The following is a 23,422-nucleotide window of genomic DNA, read 5'->3' as shown; positions in this document are numbered from 1 at the left end:
GATTCAACAATAAAGACAGATTTTTTTAATTTTTATTTCTAAAGCACCCACAAATGCTGATCACTGTGCCTTTACAGCTGAAACTTCCAAATAGCTCCTTAAACATTATTTATCTCTATTGCCTTTTAAAGTTGATTGATGACATGAGTCTGAACTTACCTTCTGATTAAGCACCAAAACAGATGATACACCAGCTGATTTGTTTAGCCTTTTATTAATTGAAACCCACCTAGACTACAAATGGAGAAGAGGGTAAGACTATAGGATTCAAAAACTTCTGGCTAATATAAAAATTTGAAAGCCAAAGACAAACTTTAGGTATGCAGAATTTTAGTGAACTCTTTTCTGCTGGATTATAACAAAAATTTCGGATTTTTTTTTAATGTTCTACAAATTAAATTGTCTAAACTACCTTCAGTTAACTGAATTATATTGCCTGAGAGATATAAGCACTTTTGGAACTTAGCCGGTAGTACTACAGACTGTTTGGTCTCTGTAACTTGCAAATACCAGAATACAGCCCAGAAATTCAGACAAGGAATAGGGATGAGATTAAGGAGCATGTAAATTCTCACAAGTATCTTGAATTTGGAGAGATTTCTTGTAAGCAGTGGACCTAGTGAAGCCCATCTTCTTCAGGACTTTCTGCTCTTTAGTCTTACACTTCCTGACCTTCCTAATAATTTTAACTTCTCATTTCTGCTGGACATCACCTTCTGCAATACCCACGTCTCTCTGGAAGTACCCTAGCTCTCAGTGCTCTGATTTCTACCTCCACAAGAAGCAATTTGTGCTGCAGCTGTTTCTCTGTGATCAGTCAGGGGGTTTTGCCTCACTGGTACTTGCCAAACAGAACAGAATGGTGCTGAGCCTTGCACTATGTGCTTTTCCTATGTGGAGGTACTAACCTAAGTGTTCTTCCAATGCAGTGTCTACTTAGTTTTCAAAAAAATTACAGAAACTTTTTATGTCTGAATGTTTTCTCCTTACCTTATATTTGTTTGAAATCTGCCAATAAATTGTGAACTTTATTAGGGAAATGGACAGGAGAAACACGTAATACATCATTCCATCCAGAGACAGAACTAAAAAAGACAGAGTATCCACATTTCTCCTTCCAAAACCCCACCAAAAGTTCTAATTTTTCCCCAAGAAGTATTGTCGTGTATTATTTTTTTTGTTTTGGATGGGCAAAATTGCAATCTCACCATGTAATCTATTATCGCTGTTCTACCACATTGTTTATTATGCTATAAAGTAAGGCAGGAGGTCCAGAGCACACATGAAGATGTTAAAGCCATGTTGGGGCAAGTTGGAGACAGTCAAAAACAGGGTTATTCTTCACAGACTCATCATTCCATCCATCATTAGGTCAGAGCTTCATTCTGGACCTGACGAGGAGAGGGAATAGCAAGGTAGGAGTGCTCTCAACTCCCATAAGCATCTTCAAATTGAGAAAGGAATCATTGGGATCAGGGTGATAAATAAGCATACGTAATTTGGAAGTGTTGTCTGTGAGATGAATAAGCAATTCAGTGAGACTAATAAACATTTCATATTGTCATTTACAGCTAAGTATGAGAGATGTCGGTGGGGTTAATGCTAGTTTCCAGTCTATACTGTGATTAATTACGCAGACAACCTACTGGTGTAGTAGCACTAACACATTCATAGTAAACAGCCAGATTGTCTCCTAAGCTTTTGGCTTAGAAGAACTTCCTTGGCAGTGTAAAGGAAGAATTGAATAAAGCACCAAGAGACACAAGTTTCCCTTCTCCTACTTACTGAGAGTGTCTAGATCTTTAGGAAAGGGATATTGAAGAAGTCAAGCATCTTCTTTCTCCTGAATCTACGAAAACCCTTCTCTAGAATGTTTGCACAGTTTGAAGAGCAAGAGCAGGAAAGAAGCAGACACATTTACTGTAAACCCTGGGGAATAAAAAATATGTTAGTAACGTATAAAGACTTGTTAGTTCCCCAGCGGTCTGGATCTCTGAATACAGGTTTCTGTTTCTCTGGAGCCTTCTGGTATGGTGGGTATCTCAGGCAACCTTGACATTACAGTCCCATCCACCTAGATTGCCAAGCAGCTATGGTGGGCGTGGGGAGGTGAGAAGAGGGCTTTTCTGAGTGAACTGTGAACCTTCATGTGTCCCCAGGCTTCAGCAGGCATCCAATGACAGAATTATGACAGTTAGACTTTTTCCCCTGCTTTGTTCTCCTGTCTAGAGATACAGCACTTTTTTCTCTCTACATATGTAGATTATTCCCATGTAGGAGAGGTCAGAACTGTTCTTCTGTCTGTTAGTATATTACCTATATGTAGGATTTTTTGCTAATTTATAACTAAATGGAATAAAAAGTTTTGGAAGTGCTTATTTCAGCAAAAATGTTGGATGTTCCTTCTGACAGAATGGCAACATTTAATAACTCTACATGCTGAGCAGGAATCGATGTTTAATCATGTACTAAGCCAGTAAATAATGTTAAAATCCCTTACTTTTACTATTTTATATACTCTTGATTGAAATGTCCTATGTTCTAAAATAGAATCATTAGTGAACCTGTTAGTTCCTCTGACCTTAATAATGTGTAACCAGAATTAATTATCACACTGAAGCATTTGCTGTAACTTGTCATTAAGTAATTATTGCAGAGCAAGAATGCTGAATCTCAGTGAACTAATCAGTGACCTATATTTTCTGGTGCTTCTGCTTAAATTTAGCTTTGGTCAGAATGACGGAAGATCTGTCCAAGTGCATTCTTGTTAAATGTTCTCAACTGAATAAGTCTGGTTACTGTCATTCAGTGAATAAAGGAGTGCTTTCTTCACAATGCTGTCACACATGGATTAGTATATTGATGGGAACTTTTAATTCATTCAGCTACAGCCACACCAGTCTCCCCAAACTGTGTAGGAAGCAGGAACCCACTGTCCCTAAAGCAATGAGAGTTTTGCCACTGAATATGCTGGGAGCAAGCTTGAAACGTAAATTATTAATCTACTTTTACTTCAGAGCACTCAGCAAAGGAAAAAATGTTTCTCTGGGAGCAAACGCATTTGAATACCATGATAGACACCAGTAATTTAGCAGTTTAGAATCAATGTGCTGCAGCAATTTACTTGTACCATAATGTATGCCCAGGAGGATGGAAAAAGTGATAACCTCATGGTAAGTGACAGTTTCTGACAATGAACAAAAAGGTTATGGTTATTTTGAGAGAGAACTTTTTGCTCACCCGTATTTAGATACACAACCTATCATGAAAATAAATTACATCAGAAACAGGAAAGCAGTTTTTAAATAAAAAACACTGCACTAGTATGGTATTAATACTATGTAGTTATATCTCCCCCCAGCAGAAAATGCAAGGACCATCATCAATAACGAGGTGCATTTTGAACACCAAAGTATAACATTTCAGACAAAATAACCATTTTATTTGCATTCAGATTGTGTGTGAAAAGGAGAAAAGGTGTGGAGAATAAAAGAGGTTGAGGCAGGCTATGGGAAGTGGAGACCACATAGGTAGGAGAGCAAATGTAAAAGATAAACCAGATATATACTGCTGGCTGCTTGACCAATAAAATTACGGAGCTGCAGAAAAGGGCCAAACATATAGAACAGATTTGCACAGCGCTGTCATTTTGTTTGATTTTGTTATAAATATAAAGCCTAGCTGCAAGAATCAAGATGCAAAAGGGTGAGTCAAGGTTTGAATGGAGAAGTTGAAGGTCAAGGTTAGAGGTGCAAGAAGAGTGATTTTTCTGCATCTTTCATTTCTCAGCCTTGATGCTATGAAATATGTTAGGTGGGACCCGTCTACAAAGAGAAGGAAGACCATTTTTTCCAGTATGCTTACTGATCCAATATGCATGGCTTTAAACTAGTTTTGGAGGGGGGCCAGGGTGGAGAGCTAGGTCTGAAGAGCAGTGGAGAAGCAGGGGACAAGAAAGTGTGCCCAGGGAGACCACCCAGTGTGGGAGGCTCTCATACCACTCCTGGGAAAGAATCAGAAGCAGGGACCATTTCCAAGTGCCAGTACACACATGCCCACAGCATGGGAAACAGGAGTCAGGAATGGGTGCACAGCTGCATAGCTCAGTATTCTGGGATCGGAGGGATACAGCACTATGGTGGAAAGACACAGGCTCCTTAGGTAGGACCTACAGTCAGGTTAGTTTAGAATTCATTCAAGGAACTGGGTGACAAGATCTCTTGGGAGGCTGCCCAAAGGGCAAAGGGCCCAGGAGATCTGGTTGATTTTTAAAGACAACCTCTTCAGAGCAGAACAGGGTGTCCTGACAGGCAGGAAGCCGAGGATGCCTGGCAGCAGAGACAAGGAACTCCTGACTGGAATCCAGCACAAAAGGAAACATCCAGGGGGTAAACGTGAGGACAGGCTACCCAAGGAGGAGTACAGAAATATATATCCTGGACATGCAGGGCCAGAACCAGTCATGCCAAACATCCACTCGGGACAAAGCTGGTGAAGGGCAGCAAGGAAGACTCCTACAGGGTCATTGGAGCAAGAGGAAGACTAAGGAAAACAAGGCTGCTGTGCCCCAGTGACGAAGGGTACAGAACAGCCTGAATTCCTCAGTACCATTTTTGTCTCAGTCCTTACTCACAAGGTTTTCTCTCAGACCTTCCAGCTCTAACTGGCTTGTGGCAGAGTCCGGAGGGTGGGTTCCTACCCACAGTAAATGAAAACTGAGTTGTAGACCCCTTAAGCAAACTGAACACAAGACAAGCCTACAGGACTGGGTAGGACGCATCCAGGGCACTGAGGGAGCTGGCTGCCCTCCTCACAGGGGGACCTTCTATCATCTTTGACAGGTGGTGGCAGTCAGGGAGATCTCTGGTGACTGCGTAAAGAAAGATGCCACTCACATTCAAGAAGGGCAAAAAGGAGAATCCAGGAAACTACAGGTTTGCTCTCCTATTACTTCTTTGTTGTTACTGAGCAAAAAAACAATTCAAAACTTAATCAGACTAGCTTTGCTTTTTAGGAGTTAAAATCAAGTCAGTTTTTTCTTTAATAGACTACAGGTGAAAAAACCCTGTCACCAGTTGAATTCTGCCTTCAAAGTCTCAGCAGAAACATTTCAATATTTTCCACATTAACGCAGAATTCACAAATGTCTCCTCTATTCATATGCACCAGCCCAATATCTGTGCGTCTTGCTTACTGAAACACACACTAATTGCACATAACAAAGAGTCATCCTTTGACTACAGGTACTGGGGGAAAAAAGAAACATAAAATGAAACAGGGTGGAGAAAGAAGAAAGAATCTTGTCTCCTCAGAGCATACAGTTTACATAATATCAATTTTTACTTTTTTCACAGCAAGTCTGTTTCCTATTTCACTGCATACTTATCTGCTTTGTTGAAACAGCTGTACCTTCCCAGCACAGTATGAGTGAAGATCACAAATAATATTTGTACAACAATTTTTAACTACTGTACAAACAGAAATAATCACTCCTAATTGTCTTTTTCTTTCTATACATACAGTACATTCTTTATTCTTAAAAGAGGTGATGACACTATCGAAGCCCACCAGAGTGAAAATGTACATCTTCTATTATCAATTATGTGAAAAGTCTTACTTGCACGGATTTCTCTTGAAGTTCAAAATATAAAAAGACTGTCTTGCTTTATAATAACCTATGCCCATATTTGCAAAAATGGTGGTGCTATCTACGACTCTCTGGAGTACGTGGAACACTACAGCAGCTGAGATGGATCCGAGCAAAAGACCCACCTAACACCTAATTTTGTCTTTGGCAGTGGTCACTACAGATGCTTGGGAAACAGTGCAACTGTAGAGTAATTATTCTTATGGTACATACTCCCAGTTTCATGTATCTATGGTTTAGAGACTTCTTGAGTTTGAGGTTGTGTCAGTATAATTCTGCTTAATAGCTTTGGTGGGTCTTCTTTCATCACTGCATTAACTACCTTATGAACACACCAAGAATTTTGCATTTACTAAGTGGGGTGACAATGAGTTCCAAAGTTAAATTACACGTTGTGAGAAACAGTGTTCCTTTTGTCCATTTTGGGTCTGCTGCCAGACAACTTTATTAGGCCTCCCTGATTGTCAGGATTCATTACTACTCCTCTTGTTATTTTCTCCTCAAAGCAGTTCTATGGACACTGAAATCTGATGGCTCCTCAAACATATTCCCCAGTGGTCAGAACTTCCTCAAGCTCCTTTTTTCATAAGCACCAACGCAAAGAGATTAATGTAGCTCTTTTGCTTTCACACTTTTTTTTTTCCTTTTTTTTTATGTCCTCTTGAGATGTCTCTACATTCATTAATCCTTGCCATCCTTCCCACGTCTCCAACAGGGTGCTACCTTGTCATTCTAGCTGCCTGGTATCCATCCCCAGCTGGGTCACATAGGACTGTTACTATACTTTTCCTACATTGGTATGGAATTTCAGTGCACAGGGATGGTGCATAACTGATGCACAAAGTTTAGAGCCATGCCATTTTTGTTACTTCATACAGTACATATACATCACTGACATTATCTATTGCTATTACAGTAAGACACAATCAATTTATAGTGCATACAGTAAATCACGCAGATGACAGAAACCTGCTAATCAAAATAACTTACCTATTCTAAAGATGAAAACCCACTCTAAATCTATTTGCACATTTCCTGTTAACATCAGTAAATTATGCATGGGAGTAATTATTTTATGGCCTTTGATATAGAAACAGAGATAATTGCTTTCTTAGAGTAATTTAAAGCTTCTCTCTACTACTGAAGTAATACAGGGTCCGCTTGGTAGAGTGGGACAGTAGTTTCTTCTTTGTAGCCTCTGATGAAGAAGGAAATATTTTATCTCAGTTGAAAGGGACTGGACAAGTTAATGAACATGAAAATAGACAAAAAAAAAAAGTCCATTGAGGATTACTAAACAGATAGAAGTGATGCCTGGTTTAGAAAGGCCCTGAATTGCAAGTGGCTAAAGACTCTCAGAGGGAAGTATCATATATGTCTGCCCTATCTGACATTATTTTCTGGACATCTGCTTTCTCTGAGCAGTGTAAGACAGATATGGAACTTTGATCTGGCCTGATGCAGCTGCTCTCATGTTCCTGTATTTAGTGATAACCTGAATATTAACACAGCCAGTCTCTAAATGCATACAGTTGCATAAAATATGAGAGCAAATCCTACTAGCATGTATAACCTAAAGTGTTTTGCTGTGGAACTTTAAGTGGTAGTTATATTTGCTTCAAGTTTGCAAATATATATGATTAACATACAGATGTCTGATCATTTTTGCATCTTTCCATCTCAGGCTTCATTTCAAAGGCTTCCATTGTCCTCTAACTTCTTCCAGGAACATGATGCTTTCACAGTTGTAGAAAAAGAATTTACTGTTGGGCTAATGCCATATGGGGCTTGGAAAATCACAGTTCTTAAACATCTGCTCTTTTAAAGTAAAATTGGGCACATTTTCAGCTTAATGAGTGTGATACATTTGTAATATAAGCTGAAAGTGGAGAGTGTATCCTGCAGACAGGTGCTGGAACCCATAATCTTTTAGATTTCAAAACCTCATCAGAAGAGAGGGAAAACATCTTAATAAGATGGAAAGATGCCCATTAGAGAAGATGAAGCAATTAAAACTTCTTACCTTACTCCCAATTTATAACTAGGCATAACAAAGAGTTATATAAATATAAATTAAATCTCACAAAACCTAATGAACATGATTATATCTATTCTACAGATGGGTGGGAAGACTTGCACTGTGAGTAGGATCTATGTTAAAACTCCCAGCTGTTGCTTCTGGTTTTCAGAGACTATTAAAGCTTATAAAAAAATAAGTCTGTTTTAACTTCAGTGTGTGTGTGTATTTACTTTTCCTAACCGAAGGGTTATGTGACAGTTCAGTGCTCATTTTGTGGAAACCTGTGGCTGCAGCGGGAGGAAATACTCAAAAATAATTTTCACAGAGAAAAGCAATTTACTGCAGTTTAATTAAGTTTGTTCCCCAGCCTATGAGGGAAAGAAAGGGATTGGATTCTAGAAAGGATGTATAATACCTGGATTTGATATCTGTGATATGTCACTTGTTTATACATCTATTTATTAGTGTAAATATTCATGCATTTGATTCAGCAATTCTTTAGACAAACATAGGATTCATCATGCATACTTACAGTCCTGTGTTTACCTTAATGACTTCATACAGATTTGATTTTCTCTTTGAGCAATTAACTTGCAACGTTTCTAAGGAATGGCACATTTGCACTCAAGATTTGCAAATCACATAACAGGATGCAATTTTTCACCAGGACTGCAGCTGAGGGACTTGGTCCAAAACTTGATGAAAGTGTTAGTTGTAGAAATATATCTTTATAAGCTTCCCTTTGTGACTTTTTTTTATCAAGTTCACTTGACATTTCTGTTACCTGATGGAGAAAGGTACAGCCTTTCCCAAATACTGTAAGCAATTGCTGTGCAAATATACTATTCTTTGTAGCTGCTTGTCAGCAGCACGCAAGCTACAAAACAACTTTAATTTAGCTGACAAGAATCCACTCCAGAGCACTGTAATGTATTCAAACAAAGCTGTTTTAAAACACACAGAGAACAAAACATACCCCTGTTAAGTGCCCCATGCACACATTTTGAATTATTTTTATATGTAGGAAGAGATTTCTCAGTTGCACTGGAAAATTTTATTCTAAATAAACACCAAAAAACCATGCTGCCCCAGAAATGCTTCACTTGACATTTAGACACATATAAGGAAATTAGGGAGTAGAAATATTTTTCATGTTATGCTGTACAAAATGCTGGTGTTCTGTTTGTGTTATGGTCCCTGGTTTGTGACTGATCCGCAGAAGATAAAACATTCACACAGGTCTTAGAGACACTAATATCCAAGGATGACAGGGCATTAGGTGCTGCTGAACAGCAGAATAAGAGTGTCTGTACCTTTAGAAGTCTTTAAAAAAATAATTTCAGCTTTCCGCTAAATTAATGTTATGCAGTGGGTTTAAAAAGAAGACAATTATAAATTCATTTAATAAATTTTCCTTTAATAGGACTCTGAAGAGTTCTGCCATTTCTTTTAAAATATATAATCCTAGTGACAGGCTTTTTTCCTGAAAATGTAGCAATCGAAGTGATGCTCAAAAAGACTCAATGTAAGTTGCAGTATAAAATGGTCCAGATCCTGAGATAATTCACATTCTGGATTTTATTCACATAGGTATATAAAGTAGATATTTTAAAATAAACATACTTTGCAATTAGGGTACCTAGCTTGAGCTATGGAGGACATTTGATCTGGTCTAAGCCACCGAGGAGACATTCTCCCTGAACATCTATATTATAGGCCTATTCCCCTTAGTGTGCAGGAGCCAGGACACCTATTTGAGTTTAGTTTGAAGAACTTACTGGAAAATTTGTTCATCTTTTCTCTTGTGAAGGAAAAATAGACAAGAGCCTCTATAGGTGTGTATAACCTGTACGACCCCAGAATGCTTTCTGCCTCTGGATGCTGGCTTGTCTCCTGCTTTGCTGTTATGACACCCCTGGCATGTGCCTTGCTCCCTGCGTGCCCTGCTTTCCCTGCACAGGCAAGGAAAGGAGCTGAGGTCTAGTTGTGTGTCCCCATTAACAGACAGTCAAGACAGAAATCGGGACATATGGTACACATCTGTTCCACAGGTTAGTATGATAATGCTCATATAGGTAGCTTGTCGTGTTTCCTAGAGTTTGGTCCTTCACAGTCTGTACCCAGAATATCATAGAAGGTTGGAAGGGACCTTAAAGATCACCTGGTTCCAAACCCCTGCAATAAGCAGGGACATCTTCAACTAGATCAGGTTGCTCAGAGCCCCATCCAACCCAGCCTTGAATGTTTCCAGGGATGGAGCATCTACCACCTCTCTGGGAAACCTGTTCCAGTGTTTCACCATCCTCATTGTAAAAAATTTCTTCCTTATATCTAGTCCAAATCTGCCCTCTTTTAGTTTAAAACCATTACCCTTTCTCCCATTGCTACAGGCCCTACTAAAAATTCTGTCCCCATCTTTCTTCTAAGCCTTCTGTAAGGATTGAAAGGCTGCAATAAGATCTCCCCGCAGACTTCTCTTCTCCAGACTAAACAACCCCAGCTATCGACCAGTTTGCCGTAAAATCTAAGAAAAAAGGTCTAATGGGAAGTTGTACTCCTCTGCCTCCATGCGGCTCAGCACATTGAAGCTCAGGTTTTAGTCTTCTCCAAGGAAGAAAAGCCAGAAGAGAAGCTACTCTGGGCTGCAGGATAACTGCTCCCAGGAAGAAAGAATGGCTCCAAGTGCAGAAGGCAGGTTGGAACATTTCTTCTGCATCTGCTTCTGTGGTATAAACAAACATAAACACAAACAGAGAAAATAACAACAAGAGGAAGTAAAACCATAATGAAACACTCTTAGAAACGTTTCTTCCCCTGGGGAGGCACTGAGTATACAAACAACATAAGACAGATGTGGGGATGCTGGATTTTTTCCCCCCTCAATGTGGTCCTGAAAGGAGCTTCTAAAGTTATGTTCCCAAGCATTATATATGAAACCATATAGAAAATCACAGAGGATAAACAGTTTCCTGCCTGTATAACTGCATTTCACTGCCAGTTTTGTACTGGATGGTTATACACAGATGCTGCAAGAATTTGGCCCTGAAACTGGTTGTTTGGCAGCTGTAACAACTGAAGAATTAGATCAGCTTCTGTACAGTGCCATAAAATGAACAATGGCTGTTGTAATACCATATCTTACAAATTCTTCCATGTGTTCATTTTTTTTGAACGATGAATGTAAATATTAAAATGCCGTGATATTTTTAAACTTGGCTTTGGAATACTGGAGTGGCTCTGTGGGAAAATCATTTGTCCCTGGCTGTGTAACAATCACTTTCCACCAGTCAAAACTCTGGCTACAATCTGTTTCTAATTAATCAGGAAGACAAGACAGGGCGAGTCTTGTACTAAGACAATGTCATATGTAGTGGACTCACTGTAAAGCACGCCAAAGATGTGTTTAGTGCACTAAAAGGAACAGTCTAATCAGCTTAATGCCTCAGTCTTAAATTCTTTCAAAAAAACAACACACATTAAAAGCATAGAAAATAATCTGGGTACAGTGAAAACACATAATGTAATGTAAAATAACAACACCTAGGCCAAACCAGAATATTTCAAATTTTACCATAAAATTATCTAATTCTTCCAGAAGCCCTGCAGAGCACAAGACATTCAAAACCGTTGATGATCTAGCTGCTCATTCACAGCTAGGTCTTTTGACTATTCACCTGCAATAATTTTAGAGTTGATAGAGCCAAAATAGTTTTTACAGCTTGAAGAGTAAAAGATGTGATGCTCCAAAAGATAATGAAAATAGAGACATTTTTAAAAAATAGTTTGTGAAAGCTGCTGGTAATTTTCGGCCATCAATAGTTCTTAGCTGCTGAATAGAGCTCTCTCTTGCAAACCTTACTAACACAGATGGTTCAGCTAAAGTGAGGGGAAGCATTCATCTAGCAGCTATGTGCAGGCGCAGATCATAAGAAAGAAAAATGATTTACTTCAGAAAATGGGAGTAATGGAAAGTCTGTCCATGTTCACTTTTGTTTAGCTCTTGTTCCTTTTATTCCTGATGTGAGGAGCACTGTAGTGAGTTCTGTGTGTCATTGCTCCTTGGGGTGCTGGAAATAGAATAGGAATTGCTCCAGCCACAGAGCTTAGAAATGATAGTCAGAGAGTGTGTTTGTGAAAGAGGAGTTATGTCTGTTTATTATTCTGTCTTCTTTTGAAGAAGACCAGAGCTGTCCTATAGTCTCTTAAAATTAAACTCTTTTCAAGCTCTTTCCAGAAAAGTATTTCTGATTTTACTGTGAATATGACTAGAAGTCCAGGGTACTGTTTCTGTACTTCAAACAAAATAATGGCCTGTTATTTCTAGATGGAGAAAGCAGTGAAATAACCCGTAGGTTTGTTTAACGTCTGTTCGTGCTATAGCACAGCAGTGTTAGATAAAGCGATATTCTGAGTGCATGAATTTAGCTGAAGGGCTGATGTTATGCTGCAGATTAAAATCACAGATGACAGGAAGACCTACAGGTTGCTTTGTGCACCAGTGACAGTTAGAGATTGCAGCTGACTTTTACATATGAAGCAGTTCTTGTGAGTGGGTGGGCTTTCTGGGCAGAAAGTCTCCCAGGACCAAGATCTCACTTGGTAATCTGGCTCCGGATGTAAAAATGTTAGCCATTGGAAACTTAATCCAGCAAAGGCCTTTTTTTTCTCTTTTTCTTTCTAACCTTTCCATCTATGCAGCACATATCGTTTCCCTCCCATCCCTCAAGGTCTGCGTCCTTATCAGCAAAAGCCACAAAAAGGATTTGTTACAGATTTCTTTTGCAAGGTTTCTCATAACTGACATGAGCACGTGAACAACATATATCTTAATTAGACCACTTGGATCTCTTTTAGCTTTTGGTTTGCAATAACTTCCCCTGCTGCTGCACTGTGCCCAGAATTAGACTGTATGTTTTTTAGGGGTCAGAATTTGCGTAAAATTCCTAGCTGCATTGAATATAAAGATAGTTTTGCATTATGGGATTTTACTATTTGCCCCTCTACCTGTAATGCAAGGCACTTAGTCTGCCTTTGGGCTATAAAAGTGCGAATAATAATAGTAATTCACAGGGAAAAAGTAATTGTATCTGAAACGGGTAAGTAAAACCATAATAAAGTCTGCTGAGGCTAAACTAAATAGCATGAGTCATTTCTCAACAGGGACTATTTCTGTGATGGACGCTGAGCACGGGATGCTAGGGCCAAGAAAGCTCAGCACTGGACTCAGCATTGTGCAAGACAAGAAGAAAGTTTTACTAAATATACTGAGGTTAGAAAAAAAATAAAATAAAACTCAACAGAAAAAGAAAACCAAAACAAAACACCACCATCAAGTAACAAAACCCAATTGAGAGGAACGGTGACTGCTAGTTACCTTTCCTCAGGCATTCTCAGCTATGGCTGTGAATCACCAGTGGCCTCAGAAGTCCTTCTTGGAGGTTATTGAAAATATTTTGCTCACCTAGGGCTGGCTTTTTGGTTTTCAACTTGTAAACTCCGTTAAAATACAACAAAAATTGGAGGGAGTCTCTTCTCAGTGCTGTGATTCTGGCTGCCGAGAGCACAGCCAGCAGCCTGGAGGGGAGCAGGAGCAGAGGGGTCACACCAGGGGATGCCGGACAGCCCTGCTCCCAGAGGGATGCAAGGGCTCTGGCCTTGCTCCATGAGCTTTTTGGCAGGGACTTAGCTGCATGTGTTTGCTGCCTCTGAACAGCTTACCTGTTTCAAATAACTAATGGTATTAAGTGACAAGACCCTGTTCCAAGACAAAATATTTATGTCACTTAATATGTTTTATATACAATTCCTACAAATATTTTTATACTCTTGTTATAATTAGATACAAATATCATATTTTTTTTTCTCAAAGTTAAAATTACTATGGTTTTATCAGAATTACATGAGCTTCTGATATACATGCAATGCTATTGGTTGAACTGGCTATTAAATTCATATAGAAGGTAAAGTTTTCATACACAGAAACACAATCTATACAATTTGTCAATTAAGGAATAGTAGGAACTGAGGGCTTCATTGTAAATGTACTACATTTTGCTATAAGAAACATGATGTAAGCTTAATTAAAAAAGCACTTATACCAAATTGTTTCACTTATAATATCTCCACCTGGTAATTACAGACATTGCAAACAAGCTAGAAATTTTCTAACCATAATGGACAGACTTGGATACTCCTGTTTCCATTTCTAGAGTACACAGATACCGTGGAAAGGAGTTTACCCAAACACAAAAGACTGGAATTGTTCCTTTTACTGACAGCCCTGTTGCCCCATTCTCTTCCAAGGACCTTCTGACCCCATGGCAACTACTATCTCCTCTCCCATGATTAATAAGTATATTTTCAGACTAGATAAAGATAACATTGACTCAGTTGCCTCACTCTTTGTAATCTAAACCACAGTTCATGGTAGCTGAAACACATACTTTGTATGTGACAACTCTAAGTATTTCATTTTTTTAAAATACTTTAAAACAACTCACGGAGCCCATTTTATGTTTCTGTACTTGAAAGAGGGATAGCGCAATCAAACAGGCAGCTATCTGAATAGCTAACAAGAACGTGAAAATGCAATACGAAGGAAACAACAGTCCCATAGAACTAATCCTGCCAAATAGCAGGAAAATCTAATGCTATACAAGACATTCACTATATTAAAAGTTTGCTGTGGTTTTCCAGGAATTGAACTGAGCATCTGTGGCTTGAATTTGTGGTTTGTATATGGACAACCAGTCCTCAAATAGCATTAACAGACAGTGTAGGGGAGGGGAGGTTGTTGGTAGGTTGTTATGGGTTTGAGGGGTGACTTTTAATGGATTTAACACATTTTTTATTTGGTCTCTTTTGTTAAGGGAATGGAATTGAGGAAGAGAAACAACATAGGAGGGTGGGCTGAACATGGAGAAATGTTGTTTTGTTCTTAGCTTTATTGTGCATTTTCTGTGGTCCTCAGGGCACAGATAGACTTTAGCAGGTCTGCTGTGACTGCCCAGGTGTATGTCCTTACACGGTAACAAATACAAGGCTATTTGAGATAGTGTAAAACCTGTTAAGGAGTAATAAACTGTGAGAGGTCTTATTTCCACCTACATTAACTATGCCCCTGTGTAAGCTAACTTGTTGGTTATGGTTGCCAAGTAGTGGGTTTATTCCAGATCTTATGGATTTACAGCCACTTATCAGCATTAAAACAAGTTTATACAAGTCCTTGAAATTAACCTGATTTTTCAAATCTCAGTGGTATACTTAAAGTGTTTTTGTAAATTCATTAGGCTGTACTGGCAAGAGTCCTTTTATGTCTGATAATCTATTGTTTGTGTAAATAGAAAAGAGATTTCATTGCTTGTTTTTATTCTGCCCTTTAAAGCAGAAATAAAGGTAATCATTTTAGGAATTCTGAATTTACTCCCTGAAGCCCAAAGATATCCCACGATATGTTATCATAGACTTTCTTGAAAGTGGGAAAACCTAGATGTGATTCTAATATCTTCTCAGTAAGGTTTCTGAGCAACCACGCTAGGGATTCATTAATGCAAAAAGAAAAGATGTCTGCAATTATTCTGAAATTAAGTAGTCATGAGCGTTATAAAATCGAAGTCAACTTTTCAGCATGAACCAACTGCACCTGTTCTTAAACACTGCACTTGCCTGGCAAACTGCTCTTTAAGCAGATTGTCAGTATCATTTTCAGGCTGCAGCTTGTATTCATCTGTAATAGTCCAGCTAAAGGCGAAAAGAAATGACATAACCCCTCAAGTCCTTCTTACATGCACACAGCAATTAATTACTTGAAGACTGATCATTGAGCTAGATTCCTTCAAGCCCCTTGTAACTAAACAGTGATCCTGTATCGTTCACAGAGTGCCTGTTGCAGACTCCTTCTCAGGAAGGTCGCATGGTGATGCCATTTGAAAAATCCACAGGCTAACAGGGTATTTCCTGTTAAATGAAATGATATTACAAACGTGATTAAGAACCAAACAACCTAAAGCCATCAAAATACTGGTCATTTAGAAAAATGAGAGATTAGGTCAATCTGCTTGAACTTTCATTAATTTTTATTCCTGATTATGATGAGAGACTAAAAGGGAAAATTTGAAAGTCTAAATTATTTCATGAAGATCATGCATCTATGAAACCTACTGTAATTAGATATTCATGGCTAAAGTGTGTTAAACCTACAGATATGCAGATTCTGGGGGGGGAATGTCTTCAATTCATGTACCTTCATCTCTTAATGCAGGCTACCTGGATTTCCCAATCCATTAGCAAATGTCACTACATTATTGCTTATCCTTTGGAAGTTCCAAAGGCTAAATCCAAGGCATTAATGTGAAATGTTGCCTTGATGATATTTCTGCCAGTCTGAGCAGATCCAAGAAATGGAATGATTTCATATGTTTCAAGCTGAAGTAGGCAGGCACATGCATCTCCTCTAGATGCTCAGTTATAAAGCTTTTGCTTTATATTCAGTTATACATGAATGGTTACCCAAATGTTACTTCTCAGTGTCTGTCAAGGTTGAAAAAATGCCTTGCAGCCTTAATTTCCTCAGTGAGTTCACTAGTGGATTAATTAACATTTGGAGACTAACAGAGACATTTAGCAGTGAAACACAATATTGGGGTAAAAAACCCCAGTTATTCATTTCAGCACAGAGGCAAAGAATGACCGAGAACTTGAGTACATAAGCATGTTAAATAATATTTCTACCACTACTAACGAAATTGGGTAAAAGATAGACACAAGAGAAGAGTTTCAGAAACAGTGGGGTGTGTGGCACTAACTCACAATGTCAATGCTTTTGTGCACACAGTAATTAAAAAGTCATAAACCAAGGTCTATGAAGATTTCTGTTGAGAACATTTCACATTAAGTAGTGTATTTTGGAAATAAATTCAGAGTAAGCCATGCATGGAAGTTTTTGGGGCATGCAGAAAGCTTTACTGTATGGCTCTTCCCATGTCAGTCTGCACATGGGCAAAAAGGGTGCTAAGTCTGCCTATGCAAGAAAAATCTTATTATGCCAAAGGCTTTATCCGTTGTCTTTAGATGCAATTAGTATGTGTTCCTCACTTTCCTAATCTTACAAACTTAGTTACTATGAAAATCTTCTTTAGTACAGAAAGTGTTCTGCAACCGTCACTCCTGGTTGCCATCACTTGTAACTCAATAAGCAAATTGCAAGAAGTGAAAAAAGTATCTCCTTTTGTACTGAGGGCAATTGAAATTTATCTTCTCAAATCACTATTAGCCATCTGGAAAACAAGCGAATTCTGATCAGATCTGTCAATAAGAAATATTTAGTAACATCTCTTTGTTGCAGGCATGTTTTGGACCTTAAACTCAAGAACTTTAAGCGAGAGCTTGCTCATTCACTTCAACGTACTCCTTCCTCATAGGTAATTTTCTTGGAGGCTTGAGAGTCTGATGAAACTTTAATTGAAGTCAAACAAAGATTTTCATTATCTCCATTGGAAATTCAATCAGGTACTTGGTCTGCAAATAACATATATCAAGACGTAATCAGTTGTATTTTTCTTTACATTACTATTTACCATATGTCCTATGACTCATTTTTAAATAACTTTTATGAGAAACAATATTTGCAAAGATTGTGATATTATAAACAGACTATTGGCTTTTTTCTGGAGTGTTATTGAACTCAGTGGTTTTCAATAAAGATTATGATCTATATTGGCCCAGTAAATACACTGAGTTACATACGTTAGAAGATTATTTAAGTAGTATGCAGTGAACACCCTATAGTAATGGTCTCATCATTAACACCAAGATGGGTTACAAAGATTTAAATGCTTATCTTGATATACACCAAATACATACACACAAGCAAATAAGAACAGTGACATATCTTAGTGGTCCAAACCCTTCCTTAGGCAGACTTTGCTGCAAATCCACCCTTTTTCCTCCTCAACTCTATGTAACATGCTGGGCACATTACCATTTCTCCCCATTAAAAAAAAAAAAAAAAAGAAAAGAAAAAAAGAAAAAAGAAAGAATTCCTACACCCAATGAGAGAACAAGAATTAAATTCTTACCTTTAATAGCTCACTGATATTTGGAAACTTCATTCATGAGCAGCTGGAGGAAGCATGTCCTGTGCCTCATATGGCACATGAGGGACAGAGGGAAGGCAAATGCATATGTGAGATTTAGGACAATAAATCTCCATTACATGGGTCCTTCATTGGCAGAAGGGCACCAAGCAGCTGCATCAATCCAAGCAGTCCTTACCCACACTGCAGCACCAACCTGACCTCAGGTGCAAGGGACAACTAAGCCTATGATGCCATCTTCAGAAACAAGAAATACCCGAAGAAGGAAAATAAGAAAGTAGTTTATGGGTATAATGGCAAAACAATACTACTTTCTTTCCTGTTAAAAGGAAATTTAAATTTATGCTAGTCAGTGTAAGAAATCCCCAAATCAAATTCATATCCACCTCTGCATAGCAAAGGATACTGTACCTCTCCTTGTCCCTATTACCACTGTTTGCAATCTGGACACCAGCACAGAGAGAGCCAGAGGTAGCATTCTTGGGAAACATCTATCCTAGTCAACTGGGCTAGTTGACTACTGCAGCACTTTTCCTGACTAATAAGCTAGCTGCAGTGTAGTATGCATATCCCTCCAAACTGCACCTACTAAATGGGATCAATCACATACAATCCCTGGTTGTTTTGTTTAATACTGCCAAATCATTAACAAAACAAAATATTGAACTATCATGTATTCCAGGTCAATATTGAAATTCAGAGAAAGTGCATTTGGAAGAAAAAATACATGATCCATTAACCACAAGCAGCATAAACAAAATTATAAATCAGTAAGATCGGGATCCCTACAGCAACATCTTTCTGAGCTTTTCGCCAAGGCTCACAGAGTTGCAGGATGTCTGATGGAGAAGTAGCATTAAATGAATGCTGCAACACAGATAAATAAAATACAATTACCCATCTAAAAGTTCAGATATGTTTTTCCCCTTTAAAAGTATTGGGTTTATATATATATACACAAACATATATCTTGGCTCCACATTTCTTAATCTCTTCATTCTGTGTTATCCCCCCACTTCTTTGCTTTACCCAGGCAGGCAAAATTTCAAGGAGAGAAAGGGAGTGCACAACTCAGTCACGCACATCACAGGTATCCCTTCAATATCTTTTCACAGACCTTTGCTTAGATGTTAGCTGGAAGTTTTTGGGTCCTGCTTCACACCCAATTAAAACTAATTACAGTCTTTCCATTGATAGGGGTGGGGAGGAAGGTTATCCTTCATTCTAATGGTTCATTTTCGGAAGCATCCAACTTATATGCAACTCATATATCAGGAAAGAAAAAAGGAAGAAGAAGGAGTTGTAGATGGTTAGCCTATATGAAGATGTTTAAGAAAAAGCCTTTTTGCCATTTGTGCAAAGATTAAGTGTGGCTCAATCGCCACATCATAATTTTGTAGGTCTTCAACAGTGATAACAGCTGAATCTCTTCTTTTTAATCCCTTTAAATCCTAAGGCTCTACTTTCCAGAAACATTATTATTATTAGATACTGGTTTTACTAGTAAATGAAAACAAGTTAGCATTTTACTTCTTTCACCTGGCAATAGATTCAGTTCTCTCACTGGCAAGATTTCAGGAGAAATACTTCCATACGGACAGCAAGTATATTTTAAACTCACATTACTGTTCATCTTTGAGCAAAGCATCTAAGCACAGAAATCAACCTTCAGTCCTCTACTTAGACAAAATTCCCAAAGTGCATCACATAGAGGTTTTTAAGTCTTTGGAAAGTCAATGTTAAAGATAGAGACCTTAAACAGATTTCAAATGTGAAAAAAGGACATACGTATTGTTAAAAACAGGGCTGTTAAAAAGTCTTTACAGATCAAATATCTTACTTGATGAAGAGATTCCCAAAACAATCCTATGAATAGCTGAAATTGCTGTGTCAGTATAGGGCAGGATTTTGCAAACCTTTCTTCAGTCATTTATTCCTTATCTGCCAGCTGTGATAATTCTGTAAAGGATTGAATTCACGTGGTACTGAATAGTTCTCTGTCCTATAGAGATGTCTGTGGGTTATCTGAAGCAATGCTATTATAGTCGTTGCAATGAGGAAATAACTTTGTGGTTCTTTATACATAAATGAATTTTAGCTATAAAATATTCATTGTATTTTTTGTTGTTGTTGGAGAAAAGAAAATCAACTTGTACAAATGCCTGTTTTAAATCAAACCCCAACTCCTGCTGTTTTTAAAGTTTCATTTTCTTATGTTTAAAAAATCTGAGATGCATCCCCACAGACTCTACCAACAAGGGGCAAAGGGTGCAGGATTAGTCATATATTCTTTGCTTTAGTTTTATTGCAGAAATCCATGCTGATTTTTTAAAATATATTCTGAAGCCTATTCAAGGATTTCTCTAGTTGTCTTGCTTGTACTTTCCTGAGAGGTCCAAAATCTCCCTAGTAAGTCCTCATGCTGGCTACTCGAAGGAGCAGGATACTTTCTAGCTGCTCTGCTGGTACCCTAGCAGCAGTAAAGTGGTAGTCACTCAAAACTGAGTGATTAGGGATTGGTCCAAAAGTTGGGTCCATGAAATAAAAATAGCAGTGATCTTTTTTTTATGTAAAATCATTGCCAATCAATGCAGGTAAGTTGACTTAGTAACAGCTTTCAGACCATGGATCTTTATGAAAGGTAAAATATGTAGTAGTGAACAATAAAAGCTACAAAAAATTATGTGAGGTTAAATCATTAGCTGAATAGCAGTAGGCAATAAACAGAGATCTACACTTGCACATGTAATCAGGTCAGGTTTTCAGGAGCAGCCAAAAGAAGAATACCAGCAACTCATGTGAATGTTTAAGAATATGCACAGCCATGGCAGTTTACAGCTTGCTGCTCCCTCAGATATTGGGGCCAGAGGAGCAGCTATTCACAGCTCATTTGCTAGCTCTGAAAGTGCTGGTGGAGGTAGAGACAAACCAAGGCATAAATATTGAATATAAATTCTTTGTTCTGACCTATAAAAAACAGCCCGTTGTCCTTAGATATTTTCAGTAGTGGAATAATTCAGCTCGTTCTTTGCAGGCTGAGGCATCAAATGGAAAAAATGCTAAGATGACTTCTTGTGAAAAGCAATTATCTTTTTCCACTGAACTAGAAAAACTACATGGGGTTATTTCAGACATTTTATTTAAATTTGCCTTAAAAACAAGGTAGTATTTTATTGCAAAAGAGTTTGCAGATAATTGTTTTATGTGGTATACTCACGTTTGTTGGCCTTCCACATCCAAAAAGCTGTGATTCAGAGCTCACAGTGATAAACTGAGTCTGTCTGCTTTTTGTTAACACTGTTTTCTACTAAGAAATATTTCAAATATGAACAGATATCTTCACCATCTAACTTTTGGCATGTGCCTTCACTTGCCCTAATAGTAAAAGTCATCACAGAGTCAAAGAAATGAGGACTGAAAGACTCCCCAAAAGCCCAGCGCTCCTTCCTTTACCCTAGTCCAGAAGACTTGGATGCCCAAAGTCCAACTAGAAAATCTGTTCTCTTATTTTAAGAGTAACATGTAGCTGCTGATAGCAGTTTGCTTTATTAGCCCAAGGACTTTTATGTGAAATGTTAGTAAATGGGGAGGTTCTGGCTGAAAAGCACACCAAAAGAGATGGGTCTAGCACTAAAGTCTCAGAAAATCTCAATCCAGTGCTCTGTGAGGCTGTAGTGCTCCTTATGCTGGTTTGTCAGTGGGAAGTAAAATCTATTGAAAATCAAACCTTCAAACTCTTCCTTTGTTCAGCCTACATCTCATCAAATGCAAAAGCAGTCAGACAGGGAAATTGTGGTGTTCTGGGATAGGACTGTCTATCCCTTTCTTTACCACAAGTAGCCCCATTTTGGGTGGAAACTTATCTTGGAAATAGGTGAAATAGATTGATACCTTCCAAAGTGTCATCTTAAGGGGCTCTCATCACTCCTCTGCCAGTTTTCTTCCAGGCATTTAGAAACTGAGTGACCATTGCTAACATCATTATAATTCCTTAGCTGAAACTGAGTTTGCTAGGCAGCAATGGAAGCAGTGTGTTACCAGCTCTGAAGTCATGCTATACACACATTCGTATTAGCAATACTTGCTAGATCTTAAGGGCAAAACTCAGTTCTGCTGTCTGCAATGCAGTATTTTAGCTGCAGTGCAGATCACTTGTATCTATACTCCGTGTCCAAGTCTTGGAGAGGTCAGCTATGATTTTCTGAACATCCCTCTGCAATTGCTTTCCACATTCTAGTGTCTCTTTCACAATTGGTGTGATTAAAGTGTAGGTATTATCTATCTGTGCTAGCTTATTGCTGACCTGATGTCTCAGTTCCTGCTTTTTCCTATGACTTTTTAATGCACCCACGTTGATGACCCTTCCAGACACACTACCAGCCTAAGTAGCTACAAGGGCGACCTACAGTCTCTGACCTCCCTTCTTCAACATGTAGTGGATATCCAATAATTCAAGTTTTATTCTCTGATATGCCTTTGAGTCCCTCTTTATACAATCCATGAGACCGAAAATGAGCTTCTCTCCTGACAGCTGGGACAGTGCTGCCCAGCTACATGGTTCCTTCATTTTTAACCTGTCATGTTGAGGAGTGCAGGAACAACAAGAACCTGGAATGAAAATTGTTAGAATAGCAGTGACAGGTTACCTCCTTGTAATATGGTACTTTCATATAAACATTTCATAAGAAAAATGGTCTTGTTTTCCTGTTTTCTCATTTTTATTTCTTCCCTTTCTTCTAAATAATGAAAGCATAAACCCACATCTAAAATGGTGGAAGACAGGTTTCCTTATTCGGAGTTCCGGCAAACGTCAACTCTTCTCCCACAAATGTAAACAGACTTAGTGAGGCAGGGACTCTACTTTATCTTCTGCTTGCTTTCTTAACTCTCTCCCAAAAGGCCACCCTGATGAGTAGCTCCTTTCTGCATGTGGACCTGCAGGAGTTCTGTTTATTACTTGGTGTGATTTTTGACCTGACCATTGATGCACATAATTGAAAAGCAGTGTCTTAAGTGCAGAAGAAACCAACCCTTAAAATCATGCTTTTTCAAGAAACGTTTGTACGGATATATGTAGAGACATACACAGATACATCTGCACATGCACAGAAAGTGAGAACCCCTTTACAATCCATTTCAGTCACTGCTGTTGAATACAAGAGGCATGCCTCCCTGGCTCCAGGCACTCTTTGTATGTGCCTGTAAAAGATGGCTACACTGTACTTTATACAAGTGTAAGTATTGCTAGAAAAAGTGAAATAGTGGGGAATCAGAGTCAGGGAGGTTTCTTCCATGAGCAAGCTGGACTGGAGCTAAATGCTGCATTGCACCAACTAGAAGAGGGTGTCTTCCTTCTGCCTGCATTTACCTTCTGCTACACCACTTCAGACAAGAAAACCAAGTCTGCAAACATCTAGGATTATAGCCGTGACTTACTCCTGTATTCTAGTGCTGTGTGCACAGCAAAATTCCATCACCTTAAAAGACTGGCCCTCCAAAAACTGGAGAAACTACACACATATATCAACTAACTTCTGAAAGGCTGATTTTTATCCATGACATCAGCACTGCTTTAATAAAACTTATCAAATGTCAGGTATTTTCTGATGCACCACACTCCCTGAAGTGAACTCTGTGCTCGAATGCTTCACTAAAAAAATC

Source organism: Falco biarmicus, chromosome 9 (assembly GCF_023638135.1).
Source record: "Falco biarmicus isolate bFalBia1 chromosome 9, bFalBia1.pri, whole genome shotgun sequence".
In the NCBI taxonomy this organism is placed as follows: domain Eukaryota; kingdom Metazoa; phylum Chordata; class Aves; order Falconiformes; family Falconidae; genus Falco; species Falco biarmicus.
The sequence above is the reverse complement of the archived record's forward strand: the minus strand, read 5'-3'. Positions refer to the sequence as shown.